At 32.2% G+C, this 24,520-nt stretch overlaps 3 non-coding genes across 3 annotated transcripts; all 3 read right to left on the minus strand.

Moving 5' to 3' along the window:
- Positions 1–4,852: 4,852 nt before the first annotated feature.
- Positions 4,853–5,013, minus strand: LOC124933256. The gene has a single exon (XR_007098953.1). It is a non-coding gene; the product is annotated as a U1 spliceosomal RNA (small nuclear RNA).
- Positions 5,014–19,647: 14,634 nt separating this feature from the next.
- Positions 19,648–19,808, minus strand: LOC124933252. Its single transcript, XR_007098949.1, has one exon. It is a non-coding gene; the product is annotated as a U1 spliceosomal RNA (small nuclear RNA).
- A 4,001-nt stretch (positions 19,809–23,809) lies between these two features.
- Positions 23,810–23,970, minus strand: LOC124933251. The gene has a single exon (XR_007098948.1). It is a non-coding gene; the product is annotated as a U1 spliceosomal RNA (small nuclear RNA).
- Between the last annotated feature and the right edge of the window lie 550 nt (positions 23,971–24,520).

Consider the following 24,520-nt stretch of genomic DNA (forward strand, 5'->3'; position numbering starts at 1 on the left):
GTTCTATACTCAATTCGTCTGTGAAACCTCATGTTCATAGTCGTTCGACCAAAGTGATTTGTTGTTAGTTGTAATTTAGGCTAGCTTGTTTTTAATTGCATCTGTAATTTTTTAGAAATAAGAAATTATTTCACTAATCCATAATTTTGTGAATGTCCAAATTTATTAGGAAAACAACTTTACAAAAGTTGTTAACAGAAGTTATTACAAAACTTGATATAAGTCCCCACCAAAGCAAAATCAACTCACAAAATAATCGAAAAAGTGTTCCGACAAAGTGGTTAAGCTTTTTGTGCATTCATTTGTTCACAATAACACGAGCAACATAAAAATAACTCAAAATAATCGAAAAATTGCTCCGACAAAAACAACGCACAATTGAGCATCAACAGTAAAATCCGACACGACAATAGAATTTTGATCGTCATCTAAAGAACCGCTTGTACGGTGACAACATCTCTTCTAGCTTCATTGTTCAACTATCACGAATTTAGCTTCATTGTTTAAATGTCACGAATTGATGCAATTCACTTTCGACAAAGGTAGAAGTCACGATAAAAAAAATTGAATGCTTGAATCTAAATTTGGTTGATAGTCATTTGAATGTTTTACGTGATTTATGTTATGGTTTCAAATATGTTATATGTTTTGAAATAAAATGAAAACACAAAACATTGCTTAAGATTTTTAACCTCTTGTCTCATCGAGAACATAGTCTATTTAAAGTTTAAGGTTTAGAGTTTAGGGTTTGCTTAACCACTTAGTCAAAATGATTTATTATTAATAATTTATATTAGCTTGATTTTAACTTATAATGTATAATTTTTTTCAGAACAAAATTGTGAAAAATACAACCCATCAAAATTATTTAGTAAATTCAGACTCATAAATGTTTCTAAACATGCTAAATATATAGCTAATATTATTTTAAATTAAATTTGTACGATTTTAAATAAATTATTAATTTTACAATACCTACTATTTTAAATAATCTTTTATTTGAAAGAAAAGGGGATCGGGAGAGTATATTTTTGAATACTCAACTCAAATTCAAAAGTTTGAAATAAGAAGTGTACACATATGATTGAGATATTTGTTCCATAACATTCTGATTCATATGTAGTTCTTTCATTTGGATAATATTATTTTAAAGTAGACTTTTACGATTTTAAATAAATTATCAATTTCATAATAATAACGATTTTAAATAATTTTTATTTTGAAGAAAAGGAGATTGGGAGAGTTTATATTTTTGAATATTCCACTAAAATTCAAAAGTTTGAAATAAGAAGTGTACACATATGCTTGAGATATTTGTTCCATAACATTCTGATTCATGTGTATTTGCATGTAGTTACTCACATAATTTCTTTCATTTGGAGGTAATCAACTGATTAGTATTAATGCATTGCCCCTCTCTATTTTTAAAAGATATAACAAATTTCATTATACAAATTTGTGCAAATATCTCAAAACAATATGGTGAAAACTCGATTATAAAGACAATATAGTTCAGGTTATGACATGTTTTTCATAAATTATACATAATAGAACAACACTAAAAATACAACAAATGAACATTTAACTGGGAATTTTAAAACCAGACATATATGGATCTGTATATACTCTGGCCAAATCCTCCTGATCCATATAGAAAAATGTTTCCAAGTTCCTGCTTTTATTGATGTTTCTTGAAGGAAATTCTGGATCCGTGTAGGCAATTCGATCTGCACAACATTTTATCTACATTGAGAATTAATATTTCCATGTATCGTCATATAACTGGGAAAATCACAAAGACTTGGGTCATACCGATGGAAATGTAAAGATTGCAAACAAAATCAGAGGAAAGCAAATATTTTCTACTTATATCGTCATTCCAATGTATCCAGAAGGTGGCTCTACTAATAGAGCTACGCAAAGAATTGGTAGGTTCAAATTCCAAATTCCATTGATAGTAGCTATAATTATTAGTTAATGTTTTATACTAAATACACAATGTTTATGTTATGCAGAATAAAACAATGCAAATGATGTATGATGTAATTTACAAGGCTTTACAAGAGGGGTAGGGGTTGACAATCAGTATGAGCCTCAAGACTACTTGAATTTCCTCTGCCTCCGCAATCGAGAAACACACGAAATCGGCGATGTTTCAAATGTAGGAAAAAACGTACCAAAAACAGTCCTCAAGTAAATCACTCTTTCCTTTTCCCCATCAATAAGTAACTTCTCAATGTTGAGCACATTATATTCTAAATTTTGGTTTATGATATTGAGATCCGCCTACATAAACCAGCGTTCATTCAAAGGGTCGAGAGATACTGAAATTGCAATGGGTGCATATCAACCTTAGTTCACTTGGGCAAGGAAAGGATTTAAACCGTTGATTATACTTCTCCTATATGTTGATGACATGTTGATTGTAGGGAGAGACAAGCTCAAGATTGTCAAGTTGAAAAAAGATTTGGTTAAGTCTTTTGAGATGAAAGACTTGGGTCAAGCAAGACAAATTCTTGGAATGTAGGTCATTCGTGATCGGGTGAAGAAAATGATATAGATGTCTCAAGAGAGAGATATTGAGAAGATATAAAACGATTATGTATGGACAAGGCAAAGTCAGTTGTTTGTCTATTGGCTACTCACTTGAAAATAAAAAAAGAGAATGTCTTCCAAGGATGAAGAGGAAAGACAAGAAATGTGTAGTGTTCCATATGTTTCAGCAATAGGCAGTTTGATGTATGTAATGGTCTGTACAAGACCGGATATAGCTCATGCGGTTGGAGTAGTTAGTTATTTTCATTCACATCTCTTTAAGACACACTGGGAAGCAGTTAAGTGGCTAATGAGATATATTCGAGGGACCTCCAAATACGTTTTGTGTTATGGTATTGGAAACCACATGTTGAAGGGTTTTCTGATTCAGATATGAATGGTTATATTGACACAATGAGATCAACTTCAGGGTATTTGTTTACCTTTAGAGGAGGAGTTGTACCATGGAAGTCTCATCAACAGAAATGTGTTGCTTTGTCTACTACAGAAGCTGGATATATTGTCATTACTGAATGTGGATGTTGTAAGTAATGAGATGGATGAAAGAATTGTTCAAAGAATTGTTGAAAGAATTGTTAAAAAAATAGTCATTGCATAAGACAAGTTCATGGTGTTTAGTGACTCTCAAAGTGATATACATGTAAGCAAGAATCCAAGTTTCCATTCACGTTCAAAACACATCCAAAAAAAGTACCATTGAATCCGTGAAGTGATCGAGAAAAATGAGTTATACTTGGAGAAAGTGCATACAAATGAGAACGGGTTAGATATGATGACAAAGAGTTTGTCAAGAGGCAAGCATAAGATATGTTGTGCCAAAGCCGGAATGGTTCTGGAAGGAGCGTCACGAGTATGAATGTTTATAACAACATTCTTCCATGGCTCGGAAGGGGGAGAATTGTTGAGGTATTCCTTCTCATTGCGGGCAAGTTTTTAAATTTTAGGTAAACGGGTCAGAGTTTTCTATTATGAAAATGGGTTAGAGTATAAATTCTTTTTTTTGGTATTTTCTCATAACACAATAAGGTTGAGAGAGAGTGTAAAGTTTTAGGATTTTCTGGTTTTTTTCTTTTTTGGTTGATCCAAAGAGAAAGATTGGGGGAGCTTTTGATTGTGGAGTATTCCAATCATTTATAATGTAATCACTTCTTTCATTTGAGAGCAGGGCATGTAAGTTTACTACTATTGACAGTTTTTTTGATTTAATGAAATTTATCCCTCCCTTGAATGTAAGTCGATTTTCACCGAATCACGTGTATTGTGTTGTCATTTATTTTTTGCTATTTCACTTCTTGGAAGATTTGTTACAGATTTGATTTCAAAGAAAATTCGTAGTTTTGTTGTTGTAAAATCCAACAATGAATAAGCCAAATCAAACAGGTTTCTAAAAAATAATTGTCTCTATGGCCTGCAATACGTTGAATGAAACTAACCCTAAATTTGTTTATTTAGATTTATGGTTACAGAATGTCGCTATGGGCAGAGCACAATGTAGTCGTGAAGGATTATTTTGTGTAGTCCGAGAACATCGAGTTTGTTAGACGGGTGAGAGAAATAGGTGAACATAACTGGATGCTATAAGCTGATGAGGATTTCACTGAGATGACAGAACACCTGCTTAAGAATATAGTTCAGGTTGATCGGGTGGCAAAGTTAGGTCAATTCCTGGCTGTGAAAGGTTTCTAGATGTGGGTGGGAATATTTTGGATACTTTTTCCATTCTCATTCAAAAAAATGTTACTCTGTGATCCAACACTAAACCATTATATTTTCATAGATTTTGTACAGAGTACGTGGTATAAACTTCTAAGAGTTATGGAGGGAATTGACTTAGTTTTATGCATTCATTTGTTCATATATTGTAACAATAGCATGGTATTTAATCAAAGGATATTCATATTCTCAATAAAATAACAATTATTAAACCTCATGGAGACTACAAAATGCAATGAACAATCATGAGCTTCCTATTGAAGGATTATTGAAAGAAAAACAAATTGATAAGATACTAAGAAATAAAACCTTGTTGATATATACGCAATTAAAACCTAAATCGGTACATATACGCAAATCCTAGATGATTATCTGATATGAACTCCATCAGAAGTATGGAGTAATGTAGTATGCAGATTCAACTGAAACAACAGAATGTAGATTTTACCTGTTGAGAGAAGCAGACTTGCAAGGAAAGAATTTCAGATAACGGAGATGTTCTTCATACAAAGATAATAGAGAGATATGAGCATCCACGGATGGGGAGATGTTAAAAAATAATAAGAAGTTCAAACTAAAATTGAAAAGGGCCGCGCGAACGCAGGTCCCCACTAACACAAATTATAACACAGGCTCAAACCCTAAGGCTGACCTTAGAAATACGCATCATCAAAGTGCAATGATGATCGTAGATCTAGACCATGGGTCTTATTGATCACCCATCGATCCTGTCCAGGTAAGTAATTTTTATGAACGATGTCTGCTTCATTTTATAGTTGCTTTTCAAGTTGACTCATACTTTTTAATTTCGATGTGGGACAAAAGCAACACAATGCAATCCCTAATATAGAATGACGTCTTGTATCTAAGTTGACATTTATTTGAGAAATCTTAACTATTCCACTTAGTACACAATCTTAATATAACTATTGTACAAATAAAAATTAATAATAATATTAATGTACTATAATTTCATTTACTTTTATATAAAGTTTATAACTTGTGTTAATAAAAATTTGAACAAGAGAAGTTTAAAAAAATAATTGTACTGAACTTAGAAATGATAGGAATTCAATAGGAGATTTAAGAAAGTGTATTACTCAATGGAAATGGAATGGAGTTGTTTTATGCTTCATTGCTAGTTTGTTACTTTGGAATAAGTTACTTGACACGTTATAGAGATGTTTTTTGGCTAGCATTATGTTTATAAAATATTTGTTAATTTATTGGTCAGTCAAGTGCTACAAACCAAGATGACTACAATTGAGACAATAATTTGGTCTAAAATGATAAACCAAGAAGAGAAATTACTTTTGAAGCTAACATTTCTAGACATAAAAAGGATAAAGAATCAGATAAAGGAAATGTGTGCGTGTTATTTTGTGAATAAACTTTTTTTAAGAGTTTAGTGTATGTTTGATAAGGAGGATATACAAATGTCAATACTTGTATTGTTATAAGTAAAAATGAGTTTGGTTTATGTTAGAAATCTTGTCTTGAAATAACAGAAAATATATATAAAATAGTGTTACAAATAAATAAAATAAAATAAGATATACAAAGAATGAAATCACTGATTGCGATGTTGATTCGAGGAATGTGCTTAACACATTTCCCTTAAAACAGTTTCACCGTCTCCCGTTTGTGCTGGAGCTTATCATAGATGACTGTCTCCCAGGGTACAACGAATCTAATAGTGATTCAGCACTAGAATCACTACACAATGAACTTGACCAACGTACCTGAACTATCACCGGGATCAAAGCAGAATTGTGTGAAGCCACAATTAAAATGATCAATGGAAGGTTTTTCTAAAAACTAAGAAGTAGCTAGCTTCTTATGATGTTGAAAATAAAAACCAATAAAGTTCATTTAGGGTGATTGAAGGATAAAAAACTATGTAATTCTGCAATGTTATTGTCCTCTTAACAACGTGTGATCAATTGAGATATATAAAGATAAATTAGCCAATCAACATAATAACTAATTTTTTAACGTAAGAATAAAATCAATTAATGCAATCAATTGCATTTTAATCAATTGCATGTGAAAGGTTTTCATCAATTGCATGTGAAAGGTTTCAAACGTATGCATTTATCATTGCATTTGATTGAAAATTTCTCATTTGCACATTGATATTAATACCCATTTAACTGACTCATTCAATTAATATTTAATCCAAGTATATTATTTTTTTTATTCAATAAAATGCATTATGCAAATAAATTAAACCTCACTTGGATTAATGGAAAAATGCTACATTTTTCTATTTTCCAATGTGGACAAATCCACTAACTCGATTTTATTCTTGGGACTTACCCATTCTCAGAATTGTTTTTTAATTCTCATTTCCATTCATATAATGGAAATAATCTACATAGTCTAAATTCCAACAATCCCCCACATGAATGGAAATTGAAAGATTAACCCGGTGAAGGCTCAACAGTTGAATTCTACATAGGATAGGTAAGTGTAACCCTGTGAACCTTCCCTTGTGAAAGCATATAACTTTACTAGCTGATTAGTAGACTCGATGTCCTTGAACTATTCTGCCTTTTGTGTAAACGATTACACACTTTCACATAGAATTTTCCCTGATACATTTCAAGCTCTCATGGTTGTGTCCGTTTTGGCCATGGAACACGCGCCTGGTTCTGTGAGAGTATCTAGAATTGAGCCGTGCAATTCTTTCGAAGTGGCCCCACTTCTCCCTCACATAGGTGATCTCTTTGATCACAAAGAATCATTAAAAGCGTTATGTTTATCCTCGTCAAAATATGTATTGTTTCATTATAGGATTAATCCTCAAAAATAATTTTCCAAGTCAGTACAATTAGGTTGTCCCATTGAACTTAGTTCTTGGGATCTTCGGTCTGCACATGTTGGGTTTTCCTTCATACCGACTTATAGTAGGCTAATATCTCAAAAGACTTCAAATGATCTCTCTATTCAATAATATTATTAGTGGATCCACAATGTTATCTTTGACTTACATAGTCAAATTTTCTAACTTCATTAGAGAGTATAGTCTAATGACATTATATCTAAGACGTGCATGTCTAGACTTGTCATTGACTCTAAGCTTGTCCAATTTCAAATTACTATCACAATAATTAGAAATTTATGTTGGTACATTCTTAGTTAACCTTGGAACATCTTCTAATAAGAAGCATAGTCATTCGTACATGCTTATCATTTAATTTTTTTTTATGAAAATATAGTTTACTTGGCTAACTAGTAGACAAAATGTCTTTGAACTATTCTGCCTTCATTTAACGATTATATATTTTACATTGAAATATTTTATTTTTCGACATAAGTCAAAAATATAGATTATAACGTTTAATCTATCCATCATAAGTTTCTTAGAAGATTTTCATACGTAGATTTCACTTCTAAGTGTAAACATATTCACTTTTAGACGTAAAGTCTTTCATTTAATAATATCAATATATCATTTGACAACAACATGATATTTTGTTTAGTGCAATTCATATCCTTAATGGATTAATCATTTTTATCGTAATTTTCAACGATAAAAATATCGTACAAAAGACACGTAATGAAATAATTTTCATTGTCTTCATGATATATAAAATTGTCACATCCACTTTTTAATAAAAGTATGATCAAATTTTCATATCATTATTATAAAATTTATTATAAGTCATATCAAAATTTTATAAACTTTTCTTTTCAGTTATTTCATAAAATCTTTTTGAAGACATTGGTTCTTCAAATATTTATGAAAGTAATGTCAAAATATGACACGTTTTTTGATTTCAAAATCCTCAAAATATTTATGAAATTAAAAATATTTAATCAATTAAAATATTTATTTCAACACTTAATTTCTATAAAAGAAATTAGAATATTTAATCAAATAAATATTCACCCTATCACATGATTTCTACAAAAGAAATCATAATGTTTCAAGCATCTTTGACCGAAGTCGCTTAAACATTTATTTCCGGTTGCACGTTTGCATCCCGTAATATCGGCACGTTTGCCACATTATTCTCAAATCAAACAAGATTTTGCTTGTAATTATTTGATTTCAAAATTATCAAATTAAGTAAGTATTAATGATGCAATTTAAAAATGTATATCAAATATATTATATTAAACCAAAATTAATATATCCATATACATGATATTATATATTATTGCTTCTTTCATTTTAGTCACCACGATGACAAAACAACTATAATATATATAGTCAATAACATAGAAATGTAATCAGATAAATAATATATCATATATATTTTTAAACAAATATATATATACAACTTCATTTATCATTAAAAATACCGTTTAAAAAAAACATGATAATTAATTAGAATATTAATTATTACACTTAATTAGAATGTTGATATTTATCTTTAATCAAATATAAAACTAAATAATTATATAAATAAATATTCATGACATCAATTATTCGTTTCTTAATTAATTAGGTGACCTTTAACATTCTATAAGAAATCTTTGTCCATCAATGAACACATAATTTATGAAAAATTTCAAAATTATCTATTAAAATAAAAATAGATAAAAAATAAATCTTTATTTATATATGTATATAAATTTCTAGATGATCATATTTATTATGAATGAACATGAATCATCATATTATTAGCTAATATGCATGATTTATATTAATAATCACTTAGCAACATAATCAAATTAAATATAAATACAAATATATTTTATGTCTTAATTAAAACACTTAATTGCCATGTTTTGAACAATAATCGGCGTGAAGCGACTATGCATGCTCAAAATAAATTTAGGAAAATTGTTCTCACTTAGACAAATTTTGGCGAAGACAATTTTGACTAACATAGACGAGTCTCTTTAAATACATGATTAGAATAAGTTCTAACACAAACAACTTATTTAATCTCATTATACATATGACCTTCATTTTTTGTCATTATTAATCACATAATTTCTATAAAAGAAATTAAAATGCTTCAAAATATAAATGACAAAGTCATTTTAGCAAATTAAATTTTCTACATAAGAAATCGTTATCGAACAAGTCAACTTTGAACCACTGCGCCAATGCGCTCTTTCATCATTCTAGCACTTTTACAACAACTAGCATTTAGCCCGTGCATTTGCACGAGTAATAATATAAAAAACGGTGAAAAAAATTACGGATAACATTTTAATTTTATTTTTAACCGTTTTAAGTTTATGGGTGGGTCAACCCACAATCCGACCCAAGTATCCATTTACTCAACATCATTATATATTAGTTAGTTAAAAAGTTGAACTTATATTAATATTAAAACGTCCCGCGTTTATCAAATTTGATATTGAATTTAAAATATAAAGTCTTTGTAGTCTAGTTGGTTAACGAGTTGTACTTGTTTTGTCAGTTCGAAACATACCTCTAGCATTTTTAAGTTTATTTTTAACCGTTTTAAATTTAAAAACGGGTCAACCCACAATCCGACCCAAGTATCTAAATTAACCACAGCTCTCGACCCGGCAATCCGGACACTTTAAAAATTAAGCATCATTATATATATATAATTGGTATTGAATTTAAAATATAAAGTCTTTGTAGATTAGTTGGTTAACGAGTTGTACTTGTTTTGTCAGGTTGCAAGTTCGAAACATACCTCTAGCATTTTTAAGTTTATTTTTAACCGTTTTAAATTTAAAAACGGGTCAACCCACAATCCGACCCAAGTATCTAAATTAACCACAGCTTTCGACCTGGCAATCTGGAAACTTTAAAAATTAAGCATCATTATATATATATATATATATTAGTTAGTTAAAAAGTTGAACTTATATTAATATTAAAACGTCCCGCATTTATCAAATTTGGTGTTGAATTTAAAATATAAAGTCTTTGTAGCTTAGTTGGTTAAAGAGTTGCACTTGTTTTGTTAGGTTGCAAGTTCGAAACATACCTCTAGCATTTTTTATTTTATTTTTAACCATTTTAAATTTTAAAACGGGTTAACTCACAATCCGACCCAAGTATCCAAATTAACCATAGCTCTCGACCAGGCAATCCGGACACTTTAAAAATTAAACATCATTGTATATATATATAGATTAGTTAGTTAAAAAGTTGAACTTATATTAATATTAAAACGTCCCGCATTTATCGAATTTAGTGTTAAATTTAAAATATAAAGTCTTTGTAGCCTAGTTGGTTAAAGAGTTATACTTGTTTTGTAAGGTTGCAAGTTCAAAACATACCTCTACCATTTTTAATTTTATTTTTAACCGTTTTAAATTCAAAAACGGGCCAACCCACAATCCGACCCAAGTATCCAAATTAACTACAGCTCTCGACCCGGCAATCCAGACACTTTAAAAATTAAGCATCATTATATATATATATATATAGATTTATCTTCTTTTCGGAGACAAATTATATTTTATATGTGACTGAACTCTGTCAACAAATAAATATATTACACATTTAACTTAACATCATAATCAAAATATAATATATAAGACAATATATATACTTATATAAATAAATATATTATCTCTTCTTAGTTATTAATCTTAATATCACATTCTTTTAATTATCAAACTTAATTAATTTAAGAATGTATATATATAATAATTAATTATTTTAAAACTGAAACCATATGTTTCAATTATAATTAATTTTAATTACTATCACTAAATTATAATTAATAATTTATTTGTGAAAATTAAAAGCTAACTCTTTAGTTACCTTTTTTTCATTTATTATTAATAATAATTTTAATAACCAACAAACATTTAAGTAAAAATAAAATAAATTATTATTTTCTAATTTATTTTTTTAGAAAACGTTGTATAATGAATATACATCATTTTTTCTTTATAATATATATCTACATCAACATATATTAGCTTATAAAAGTAAGTTTTCATACAAATAATTTTAATAATAATTAACATTATATGTATATAATAAATACTTATCTTTATTTGTGGATTCTTCTATTTCTTTAGATGAACAACTTTATCTTGTCGAAATAAGTCATCATATGTTTTATAACATCATAACTCGTATTCCTGAAACATCAAAGACAAAAATTTCGACGGCAAAAGCTACTAAATAACTTAGCGATGAAACTGTTTTAAGATTGTTAGAAATCTTGTCTTGAAATAACAGAAAATATATATAAAATGGTGTTACAAATAAATAAAATAAAATAAAAAATACAAAGAACGAAATCACCGATTGCGATGTTGATTCGAGGCATGTGCTTAGCACATTTCTCTTAAAAAAGTTTCACCGTCTCCCGTTTGTGCTAGAGCTTATCGTAGATAGCTGTTTCCCAGGGTACAACGAATCTAGTAGTGATTTAGCACCAGAATCACTACACAACGAACTTGACCAACGTACCTGAACTATCACTGGGATCAAAGCAGAATTGTGTGAAGCCACAATTAAAATGATCAATGGAATGTTTTTCTAAAAACTAAGAAGTAGCTAGCTTCTTGTAATGTTGAAAATAAAAACCAATAAAGTTCTTTTAGGATGATTGAAGGATAAAAAGCTACGTAATTCTGCAATTGTTATTGTCTCTTCTTAACAACGTGTGATCAATTGAGATATTTAAAGATAAATTAGCCAATCAACATAATGACTAATTTTTTAACGTAAGAATAAAATCAATTAATGCAATCAATTGCATTTTCATCAATTGCATGTGAAAGGTTTCAAACTTATGCATTTATCATTGCATTTGATTGAAAATTTATTATTTGCACATTGATACTAATACTCATTTAACTGACTCATTCAATTAATATTTTAATCCAAATATTTTATTTATTTTTATGCAATAAAATGCATTAGGAAAATAAATTAAACCCCACTTTGATTAATGGAAAAATGCTACATTTTGCTATTTTTCCAATGTGGACAAATCCACTAACTCGATTTTATTCTTAGGACTCACCCATTCTCAGAATTGTTTTTTAATTCTCATTTCCATTCATATAATGGAAATAATCTACATAGTCTAAATTCCAACCGTTTCAACAAACTTAGAAGAGTTAGGAATATCGATTAAGGTGATGATAAGGCGGTGGAAGGAATTGCAATGGTGGATGACTTGATGATTGATGAATTAGGTTCTGGCAGGAGCGTCACGATGATGAATGTACAAACCATCGTGACTGATATGTTGAGTTGAATGGTATAAAATACATGCAATATGGAAACTGATGATTAGTGATCTATTATTTAGAGATAATTTTGTTGAGTTATGGAGTCTACACTTATAATAAACTCTATATTGTTAATTAGAGCTTATTGGGTTTTTCTTTTTGGTTTTGGGCTTGGGCCTGACCAAAGTTATTTAGGTTTATTACCTGAATGTTTACCCTATAAATATGTGATTATTAAGGGTTTACATTTTTAAGACAGAATTCTAGAGAGATAAAGTGTGAGACAAAAACTCTGTATTCCTTCTTCTTCTTCATAGTAAATCTGGTGGTGGCTGAAGTGGATGTAGCTCAATTTGAGTGAACCACTATAAATCTGTGTGTTATTGTGTTCTTCTTTCTTGTGTTTTTTACAGATTGTTTTCAAGCTGGTAGGATTTGGGAGATACAAATCCTAACAACTGGTATCAGAGCAGCTGGTATAGATCTGAGCATTGGAAACAATGGCAAGTGAGAACAGTATATGACATGGAATTGGAAGATTTGATGGGACAGATTATGCCTTCTGGAGAATGCAGATTGAAGATTATCTCTATGGAAAAAAGCTTCATGTTCCTTTGAGTGAGAAACCAGAGAAGATGGATGAAGCTGAATGGAAACTCCTTGATAGACAGGTTTTGGGAGTTGTCCGATTGACGCTAGCCAAGACAGTTGCTCACAATGTAGAAAAGGAGAAGATCACCATGGGTCTGATGAAAGCTCTTTCTGATATGTATGAGAAACCATCTGCTAACAACAAGGTACACTTAATGAAAAGACTCTTTCACTTAAGAATGGTTGATGGTACTTCTGTCACTACTCATTTGAATGAATTCAATACAATTATGAATCAATTGCTATCTGTTGAGATTGATTTTGGGGATGAAGTTAGTGCCCTGATTTTGTTAACATCTCTACCAAATAGTTGGGAACCTATGAGGGCAGCAATTAGTAATTCAGTTGGAAATGCTAAACTGAAATTTGTTGAAGTTAGAGATCGTATTCTTGCTGAAGAGGTTCGTAAAATTGATTCTGGTGAAACGTTCAAAGGTTCTGCTCTGAATGTGGAAAACAGGGGCAGTGGTAATGATAGAAATTTCAACCGAGGTAAGAGCAGATCTATGTCAAGGAGAAGGAGGAGTCAGTCCAAGTCTGGGAGGACATTTGAGTGCTGGAATTGTGGTAAATAGGGTCATCTGAAGAGGAACTGCAAAGCACCGAAGAAAAACGGTGATGTTAAAAATGATGCAGCCAACGTTGTTACAGAATCTGTCACTGATGCGTTACTTCTGTCTGTTGATAGCCCGATAGATTCATGGGTTTTGAACTCAGGAGCGTCTTTCCACACCACTGCTCACAAAGAATTAATGGAGAATTATGTGGCTGGAAACTGTGGGAAAGTTTATCTCGCAGATGGTGAGCCACTGGATATTGTTGGCATTGGTGACATCAAATTGAAGATGGCAATTGGTTCTGTTTGGAAGATTAATAAGGTGAGACACATTCCAGGTTTAATGCGCAATTTGATCTCTGTTACACAACTTGATGAAGAAGGTCACAATTTCAGTTGTGGAAATGGTGCATGGAAGGTGACTAAAGGAGCAATTGTTGTTGCTCGAGGTCACAAAACTGGAACGTTATACACGACTTCAACTTGCAGAGAAACAGTTGTTGCTGTAATTGATGACTCGAAGAACAGTGAGTTATGGCATTGCAGGTTGGGCCATATGAGCGAAAAAGGGATGAAAATTCTTTTGAAGAATGGACAGATTCCAGAACTGAAGTCTGTTGAACATCAGTTATGTGAAAACTGCATTCTTGGAAAACAAAAACAGGTGAGTTTCTTAAAAACTGGGAAGGAGCTCAAGAAAGAAAGACTAGAGTTAGTACACACTGATGTGTGGGGACCTGCACCTGTTTCTTCTATTGGCGGATCATACGACTATGTGACTTTTATAGATGATTCAACAAGAAAAGTATGGGTTTACTTTATGAAGCACAAGTCTGAAGTATTTGCTATTTTCAAGAAGTGGAAGGCTTTGGTTGAAAATAAAACAAATCAGAAAGTTAAGTGCTTGAGATCCGACAACGGAGGTGAATATATCAATTCAGATTTCAAAGAGTATTGTGCTGAGAATGGGATCAGTATGGTGAAGACTGTTCCCCGAACGCCTCAAGAGAATGGAGTAGCTGAAAGAATGAATCGAACATTGAACGAGCGTTCTAGAAGCATGAGATTGCATGCAGGGATGCCTAAAACCTTCTGGGCAGAAGCTATTAATACTACTTCCTATTTGATAAACAGGGGACCCTCTGTTCCTCTTGAATTCAGAATTCATGAAAAAGCTTGGAGCAATAAAAAGGTAAACCTTTCTTATTTGAAAGTGTTTGGATGTTTATCATATGTTCATATTAATGAATGTGATAGGAGCAAGCTTGATCCAAAGTCTAATAAATGTTTTTTCATTGGTTATGGTGATATCGAGTTTGGTTATCGTTTCTGGGATAATCAAAATCGGAAGATCATTCGTAGAAGAAATGTTATCTTCAATGAACATGTTCTCTACAAAGATTGTGTTGGGAAGACATCAGGTGGTGATTCCAAGTTGGAAGAGACTGGTACAGTCGATTTGAGAGAATTTTCAGCTGAATATATACCGGTTTTCGAAGAAGAACAATGTGTTGTTGAAGATGAAATCGTTGAGAACGTGGCCCCAGAGGTAAATCAACAAACACCGGTTATACAGTTGAGAAGATCATCAAGGAATTGAAAACCAGTTGAGAGGTGGTCTCCATCTCTAAACTATATCTTGTTGACATATAGAGGTGAACCTGAATGCTATGAGGAAGCAATACAATCTGATGAATCGGTTAAGTGGGAGTCTGCGATGAAAGATGAGATGGACTCTTTGATGTTGAATCAGACTTGGGAGCTCACTGAGCTACCAAAGGGAAAGAAAGCACTTCACAACAAATGGATCTTCACGATTAAAGAAGAACATGATAAAATCATGAGGTACAAGGCAAGATTGGTTGTGAAAGGATTTCAACAGAAAGAAGGTATTGACTACAATGAAATCTTCTCTCCAGTAGTTAAATTGATGACAATTAGAACTATTTTGAGTTTGGTTGTGAAAGAAGACCTTCATCTTCAACAAATGGATGTCAAAACTGCTTTTCTTAATGGTGATCTAGATGAAGAAATTTATATGCGACAACCAGAAGGATTTGAAATCAAGGGAAAAGATGAGCTTGTGTGTAAGCTTCAGAAGAGTCTGTATGGTTTGAAACAGGCTCCAAGGCAATGGTACAAGAAGTTTGATAGCTTCATGAAAAGTAACAATTTTTTGAGGTGTGAAGCTGATCATTGCTGTTATATCAAGAGGTTTGATAAATCGTACATTATTCTTCTTCTCTACGTTGATGACATGTTGATTGTTGGAGCAAGCTTGTATGAGATTAACAAGCTTAAGAAAGAGTTGTCTGAAAAGTTTGCAATGAAAGATTTGGGTGTTGCAAAACAAATCCTTGGGATGAGAATTTTCAGGGATGAAGAAGTTCTCAAGCTTTCACAAGAAGAATATGTGAAGAAAGTTCTTAGCAGGTTCAACTTGTATGATGCAAAACCAGTTACTACCCCCTTAGCTAGTCACTTCAGACTATCTAAAGATCAGTCGCCTTCAACAGAGGAGGAGAAAAATTATATGGCAATTGTTCCGTATGCCTCTGCCATTGGTTGTATTATGTATGCGATGGTTTGCACAAGACCAGACATAGCACATGCAGTGGGAGTTGTTAGCAGATTCATGAGCAATCCGGATAGACAACATTGGAAGCAGTAAAGTGGATACTACGATACTTAAGAGGAAGTACGGATCTTGCTTTGTGTTTTCGAAAGTCTAATATGGGTTTGGAAGGATATGTTGATGCTGACAATGGTGGTGATGTTGATAGTAGGAAGAGCACAACAGGGTACATTTATACTCTGGGAGGTACTGCAATCAGTTGGGTTTCAAAATTGCAAAAGATTGTTGCTTTTTCTAGTTGTGAGGCAGAGTATGTTGCTATGACAGAAGCTGCTAAGGAGATGATGTGGTTACAACCTTTTTTGCGAGAATTGGGTCAAGACTACGAGGGAAGTGTGTTGCGATGCGACAGTCAGAGTGTCATTCATTTGGCAAAGAATCCTGTTTATCATGGCAGGACGAAACATATACAGGTTCGTTATCATTTCATCCGGTCAGCTTTAGAAGATGGAGTATTAGCTCTTGAGAAGATTCCCGGGAGTGAGAATCCAGCTGATATGTTGACGAAAGCTGTAACAAATGAGAAACTGAAGTTGTGTGCAACTTCAGTTGGTCTTCTTCGTTAAGACACCGAATGGAAAGCCACTACCGATCGAGAGATGATGAAGTTAGTCTCCAAGTGGGAGATTGTTGAGTTATGGAGTCTACACTTATAATAAACTCTATATTGTTAATTAGAGTTTATTGGATTTTTCTTTTTGGTTTTGGGCTTGGGCCTGACCAAAGTTATTTAGGTTTATTACCTGAATGTTTACCCTATAAATATGTGATTATTAAGGGTTTACATTTTTAAGACGGAATTCTAGAGAGATAAAGTGTGAGACAAAAACTCTGTATTCCTTCTTCTTCTTCATAGTAAATCTGGTGGTGGCTGAAGTGGATGTAGCTCAATTTGAGTGAACCACTATAAATCTGTGTGTTATTGTGTTCTACTTTCTTGTGTTTTTTACAGATTGTTTTCAAGCTGGTAGGATTTGGGAGATACAAATTTTGCTATTTTTCCAATGTGGACAAATCCACTAACTCGATTTTATTCTTAGGACTCACCCATTCTCAGAATTGTTTTTTAATTCTCATTTCCATTCATATAATGGAAATAATCTACATAGTCTAAATTCCAACCGTTTCAACAAACTTAGAAGAGTTGGGAATATCGGTTAAGGTGATGATAAGGCGGTGGAAGGAATTGCAATGGTGGATGACTTGATGATTGATAAATTAGGTTCTGGCAGGAGCGTCACGATGATGAATGTACAAACCATCGTGACTGATATGGTGAGTTGAATGGTATAAACTACAGGCAATATGGAAACTGATGATTAGTGATCTATTAGTTACAGATAATTTGAATAATTTGAATAAAGCAACGTAAGATGAGGGTGTTAGACCTGAGAGTACAAAAGAAACTGATTGAAAAAAAACTCCACTAAAATGGAAAAGTTTAAAATAAGAAGTGTACACATATGATTGAGATATTTGTTCCATAACATTCTGATTCATATGCAGTTCTTTCATTTGAAGGTACTGAACTAATTAGTATTTATGCATGGCCTCTCTCTCTCTTTTTAAAAGATAAAACAAATTTCATTATACAAATTTGTGCAAATATCTCAAAACAATACGGTGAAAACTCATTCATAAAGACAATATAATTCAGGTTATGACATGTTTTTCATAAATTATACATAATAGAACCACACTAAAAATACATCAAATGAACATTTAATCCATAAATATAAGAATTGGATCATCCATCACATTAAATAACGAACACAAAAAAAAAAACTCAGAGCTCAAAATTCAGTATATTCCGGGATATTAAAAAACTGGAGGGTCAATATATTATGAGTCATCTTCCTTGTCACGCTACAATGAAGGTGATAAATATTATATAATAAAATGGCTGAAATAGACTGGCTTATTGAAAATGCCAATTCAATCTCATTTTCTCATCAAGCTTGGATATGTACAAGATTCTCATTTGAAATGGATTCAAACGTAGTCCAGCCCAGATCATGATACAGCCAAATCCTCCTGACCTATATAGAAAAATGTTTCCAAGTTCCTGCTTTTATTGATGTTTCTTGAAGGCAATTCTGGATCCGTGTAGGCAATTCGATCTGCACAACATTTTATCTACATTGAGAATTAATATTTCCATGTATCGTCATATAACTGGGAAAATCACAAAGACTTGGGTCATACCGATGGAAATGTAAAGATTGCAAACAAAATCGAGGAAAGCAAATATTTGCTACTTATATCACCATTCCAATGTATCCAGAAGGTGGCTCTACTAATAGAGCTACGCAAAGAATTGGTAGGTTCAAATTCCAAATTCCATTGATAGTAGCTATAATTATAAGTTAATGTTTTATCCAATTATGTTATGCAGAATAAAACAATGCAAATGATGTATGATGTATGATGTAATTTACAAGGCTTTACAAGAGGTGGGGCTTGACAATCAGTATGACTATGAGCCTCAAGACTACATGAATTTCCTTTGCCTCCTCAATCGAGAAACACAAGAAATCGGCGATGTTTCAAATGTAGGAAAAAGACGTACCAAAAACAGTCTCTTTCCTTTTCCCCATCAATAAGTAACTTCTCAATGTTGAGCATATTCTATTCAAAATTTTGGTTTATGAATTATGTTCACTAGAAAGGAATGATAGTCTACGAAGAGTATGTGATATTGGGATCCGCCAACATAAATCAGCGTTCATTAGAATGGTCGAGAGATACTGAAATTGCAATGGGTGCATATCAACCTCAGTTCACTAGGGGCAAGGAAAGGATTTAAACCGTTAGGTCAATTCCTGGTTGTGGATAGTTTCCAGATGGGGGTGAGAATATTTTGGGTACTTTCATTCCCATTCAAGAAAACCTTACTCTTTGATCATTCCTAAACCATTACATTTTCATAGATTTTGTACAGAGTACCGCATAAATTTCTAGGGTTTATGGAGTTTTTCTCAGTTTTGTGCATTCACTTGTTCATATACTGCAACAATAGCATGGTATTCCTTCAAAGGATATTCATATTCTAAAAAATTAATCATTCTTACTGCTACAAAATTGTCAAACCTCATGGAGACATAAAATGCAATGAACTGTCCTGAGCATCACATCATGTTGAAGGATGATTAAAAGCAAAACAAATTGATACACGAAGAAATAAAACCTTGTTGACATATCATCTCTACGCAATTAAAACCTAGAACGGTACATATACAAAAACCCTAACTGATATAAACCCAAAACAATCCATGAATATGATAAGACAGAACAACTTATGCATAGAAGCAAATTTAACCTGATGAGAGAAGCAGACTTACAAGGAAATAATTAATAAAGCCTAAGAATGAACAAGAAATTCAAACTAAGATTGAAAGGGGCCGCGCGGACGCAGGCCCCCACTGCCACAAATTATGACACAGGCTCAAACCATAAGGCTGACCTTAGAAATACGCATCAACAAAGTGCAATGATGATCGTAGATCTAGACTATGGGTCTTATTGATCACCCATCAATCCTGTCCAGGTAAGTAATTGATATGGACCATGTTTGCTTAATTTTATAGTTGCTTTTCAAGCAGACTTATGCCTTTAATTTTCGATGTGGGACAAAAACTAACACAATGTAATCCCTAAAAGTTGAAATTTATTTGAGAAGTCTTCACTATTCCAATTAGTACATAATTTTTCAATTTTAATATAAATGTTGTATAAATAAAAATTAATAATAATTTTAATGCGTTATAATTTCATTTACTTTTATATAAAGTTTATAACTTGTGTTAATAAATTTGGAATAAGAAAAGTTTTAAAAAATTTGTTTGTACTAAACTTATAAACGATGAAGGAATTAAAAAGGAGTGTAAGAACGTTCATTACTCAATGGAATGGAGTTGTTTTATGCTTCATTGTTAGTTTGTTACTTTGGAATAGGTTATTGACGTTTTAAATATGTTGTTTGTTTAGCATTATGTTTATAAAGTCTTTGTTAATTTGTTACAAAGTTCTTGACACGACGCTGTAGTAGTTGTCATAAACTCTGCCTCACATAAAGATAAAGTAATAATTCGTTGTTTTTGAGATTGTCAGGTGATCAAATTCTCGTTAAGATAAAACATTATTCTTCCGATATTTTTTTATTGGTTGTGTCACTAGTTAGGTTGTTGTTAGTAAAACCAATAAGTTCTTTAATTTCTCGTCCTTTTTTTAACTGAATCTCATAGCCCATTGTTCCCTTCACGTAACGAATAATGTATTTTACTGCTTGTTGGTGTAGAGTGGTAGGTTGCTCCATATATCGACTCACTATGCCAACTACATAAGAGATATCAGGTCGAGTGTGCGTCAAGTATATGTGACACCCGATGATACACCTATACTCTTTCAGTTCCACTAAACCTTATTCCACATCCTTTCCGAGCTGCAACTTTATTTCCATTGGATATTTGTTCGAGTTGCAATCCTGCATTGCAAAATATTTCAACACCTTCTTCGCATAAGTTGTATGCTTCACCTTGATGCTATCTTTTTTCCGGTCCACCTCGATACCAAGGTAGTACGAAAGTAGCCTGAGATAACTCATCTTGAACTCCTTCATCATCTGTTTTTTTAACTCCCCATCACCCTTGATGCTTGATCCTATCACGATCAAGTCGTCGATGTATACGCCAACAATGAGTACTTATTCTTCATGGTTTCTCGTGTACACAACCTGATCTTGAGAATATTTTACGAAACCGAGACTACTCATTCTCTTGTTGAGACAAGTGTTCCCCATCCTTGATGCTTGACATAGTCCGTAGAGAGTCTTGTATAACTTGTACACATTGTGCTTTTTATTCTTGATGATGAAACCTTCAGGTTGAGAGACATAGACTTCTTCTTCAATGTCACCATTGAGAGATGATGATTTGACATCCAAGTAGTCAATCTCTCATCAACGGTGAGATGCGATGGCAATAATTAGTCTGACTGTGTCAAATTCATCATCGGTGCAAAGGTCTTCTCAAAATCAACACACTGCTTCTGCACATAGTCTTTCGCTACCAATCTTGTTTTGTGCTTAAGGATGTTGCCTTCGTTGTCTTTTTCAACTTGAAAACACAATTTAACACGATGGTCTTGTGACCGAGTGGTATGTCGGTGAACTCTCATGTTTTGTTCTTCCTGATGGACTCGAGCTCTTTCTTCATGGCCTAATAGCATGACTTTTTTATTATCGCCTCGTGATATGTTGTTGGCTCTTCGGTGGTGAGCAACAACAATTCATCACAATCTATCTTTACTAATGGTGCATTCGCATAGACATCTCGTAGGATTCCAAACTCCACAAAATTTGGTACGAGCTTATTGTTGTCGTTGCACCACTCCCACTTCTTCTCCTACTCGAACACGGCGTCTCTACTCACACAAGTTTTCCCACATGTTGGATCAATAAACATGTGTGCCTTGATTCCGTCTTCGAACTTCACATTTTCGGTAATTTTCTTGTCAAGTTCATTGAGCTTCTCTCAATGACCCGTCATATGGTTGTTTGCTTCATTATCAAGGTACCACACATCGGTGTGATTACACTCATCGCTATTTGCAAGGAGTTCTCCATGACTTTCTCTTCATTGAGCAACACCAACTCTGGTTTCTCCTGGAACGGTTTTTGCACGAACTCTTCAAGGTTTATCTCTTCGTCTATGGGAAAAGCATTTGTCACCTAGGGAGGATATACAAATGTCAAAACTTGTATTGTTGTAAGCAAAGATGGGTTTGGTTTCGACAATAATAACTTAGAGGATTGGGGAAGATCAGTTAAGGTGATGATAAGGTGGTGGAAGGAATTGCAATGGTGGATGACTTGATGATGGATGAATTCAGAGTTAGAAGATTTTCTTGAAATACTTATTGAACAAAATCATATTAGCTACTTGAATGATGAGGAATTATACTATACTATTGTATAGTAAGGGTTTTTAGTTCAACTTGAAACTATCCGTATTGCAATATCAAATGAAACAAAGTTCATTGAAACCTAGTCATCATCAATTGTGATCATTCAACAATAAACCTAGTTTGGAAGCTTTATGAATTTTATTCATGTAACTTCGGGTGTGTTTGTTTTTTCTCATTAAAGAAAAATGAGATTCCAAGGCTTTAATATTATTGATGACACATCTAACCTTCTATTTTATTCATAACACTATTTTATTCATGAATGTTATTTAAATAAAATAAAAGATTAAAAAATATATTATTATTTATAACTTTAACAAATATGAGAGTTACTATTGAAATGGGTATAAATAAACGAAATACATTTGTGTCCGATAACAAAATAAGTAAATTTGTAGGATAAAAGAATATACCATGTTGGAAATCCTATGTGAAGAACATAATATATAAACTCAAATATTATATGTATATACTTTAACGTGACTCCCTCTTTAATTGTCAACCCCAAACTCTTCACATTTGTGCACATATTCTCAAGGATGAGAACATATTAGGAACTAGTGTGTTTCACTTTATTCTTATTATTCAAAGTTGCACTTAAATCAATATAGTAAAAAAATGGAGTCACAATTTAAGCTAAAACTAATTTTCCAAAATCGAATTCTTGAATTAAAAGTTGGTTGATGATTGAATACTTAATGTGATTTATGTTGTGGCTTTAAATAAGTTATATTTTTCATGTTGGTTCAATACAAATGGTCGCTTAAGATATTCAATTTGTCGCGCGATACCCATATTCATAGTCGTTCAACCAAAGTGATTTGTTGTTGGTTGTAATTTGGGTTAGCTTGTTTATAATTGCATGTGTAAGTTTTTAGAAATAAGAAATTATTTCACTAATTCATCATTTTGTCAATGTCCAAATTTATTAGGAAAAGAACTTTACAAAAGTTGTTCAACACAAGTTATTACCAACCCTAGTTGATTATCTGATATGAACTCCATCAGAAGTATGGGTTTAAGCAATTAAAAGTAATGTATTATGCAGATTCAACCGAAACAATAGAACCAGTGTTCATTAGAAGGGTCGAGAGATACTGAAATTGCAATGGGTGCGTATCAACCTCAATTCACTTGGGCAAGGAAAGGATCTAAACCGTTTGGCCAGGTAAAACTTCACACATCTAAGAATCAATGTGATGAATAAGCCGAATCAAACATGTTTCTGAAAAACAATTCTCTCTACGGCCTGCATTACGTTGAATCAAACTAACCCTAAATTTTGTTGTGAATCAATGTTCAGATATATGATTACATCAAGGTCAGTTCATGCAAGAACTAATGATGTAGAAAAAGAAAAACCGGATAAGAAAAATAAATAATTTGTATTTGGCATGTTATGTTAAATACACTTTTTTTTTTTATTATACTTTGCTAAATCTATTAACTTTGTTATTAAAGAAGCAATCCATGAATATGATAAGACAGAATAACTTATGAATAGAAGCAAATTTAACCTGATGAGAGAAGCAGACTTCCAAGGAAATAATTAATAAAGCCTAAGAATGAACATGAAATTCAAACTAAGATTGAAAGGGGCCGCGCGGACGCAGGCCCTCACTGCCACAAATTATGACACAGGCTCAAACCATAAGGCTGACCTTAGAAATACGCATCAACAAAGTGCAATGATGATCGTAGATCTAGACTATGGGTCTTATTGATCACCCATCAATCCTGTCCAGGTAAGTAATTGATATGGACCATGTTTGCTTAATTTTATAGTTGCTTTTCAAGCAGACTTATGCCTTTAATTTTCGATGTGGGACAAAAACTAACACAATGTAATCCCTAAAAGTTGAAATTTATTTGAGAAGTCTTCACTATTCCAATTAGTACATAATTTTTCAATTTTAATATAACTGTTGTATAAATAAAAATTAATAATAATTTTAATGCGTTATAATTTCATTTACTTTTATATAAAGTTTATAACTTGTGTTAATAAATTTGGAATAAGAAAAGTTTTAAAAAATTTGTTTGTACTAAACTTATAAACGATGAAGGAATTAAAAAGGAGTGTAAGAACGTTCATTACTCAATGGAATGGAGTTGTTTTATGCTTCATTGTCAGTTTGTTACTTTGGAATAGGTTATTGACGTTTTAAATATGTTGTTTGTTTAGCATTATGTTTATAAAGTCTTTGTTAATTTGTTACAAAGTCCTTGACACGATGCTGTAGTAGTTGTCATAAACTCCACCTCATATGAAGATAAAGTAACAATTCATTGTTTCTGAGAAT

This window comes from Impatiens glandulifera, chromosome 3, assembly GCF_907164915.1.
Source record: "Impatiens glandulifera chromosome 3, dImpGla2.1, whole genome shotgun sequence".
NCBI classification, from domain to species: domain Eukaryota; kingdom Viridiplantae; phylum Streptophyta; class Magnoliopsida; order Ericales; family Balsaminaceae; genus Impatiens; species Impatiens glandulifera.